Source organism: Mesitornis unicolor, unplaced genomic scaffold (genome assembly GCF_000695765.1).
Source record: "Mesitornis unicolor isolate BGI_N332 unplaced genomic scaffold, ASM69576v1 scaffold52158, whole genome shotgun sequence".
NCBI lineage: Eukaryota > Metazoa > Chordata > Aves > Mesitornithiformes > Mesitornithidae > Mesitornis > Mesitornis unicolor.
Genome location: NW_010205003.1, coordinates 24,312 through 24,549, shown reverse-complemented (window position 1 = coordinate 24,549; position 238 = coordinate 24,312).

Below are 238 nucleotides of genomic sequence, written 5' to 3'. Positions count from 1 at the left end.
GACTCGCTCGGTTGGAAAAGACCTCTGAGATCATCAATGATGATCCATCAATGATGGACAGTGGCTTGGTGATCACTTCTGCCAGCTCCCTCAGGACCCTGGAGTGGATCCCATCTGACCCCATAGACTTATGTACATCTAAGTGGTGTAGCAGGTCACTACCCACCTCTTCATGGATTATGGGGGCTTCACTGTGCTCTCCATCCCTGTCCCTCCACTCAGGGGACTGGGTACCCAG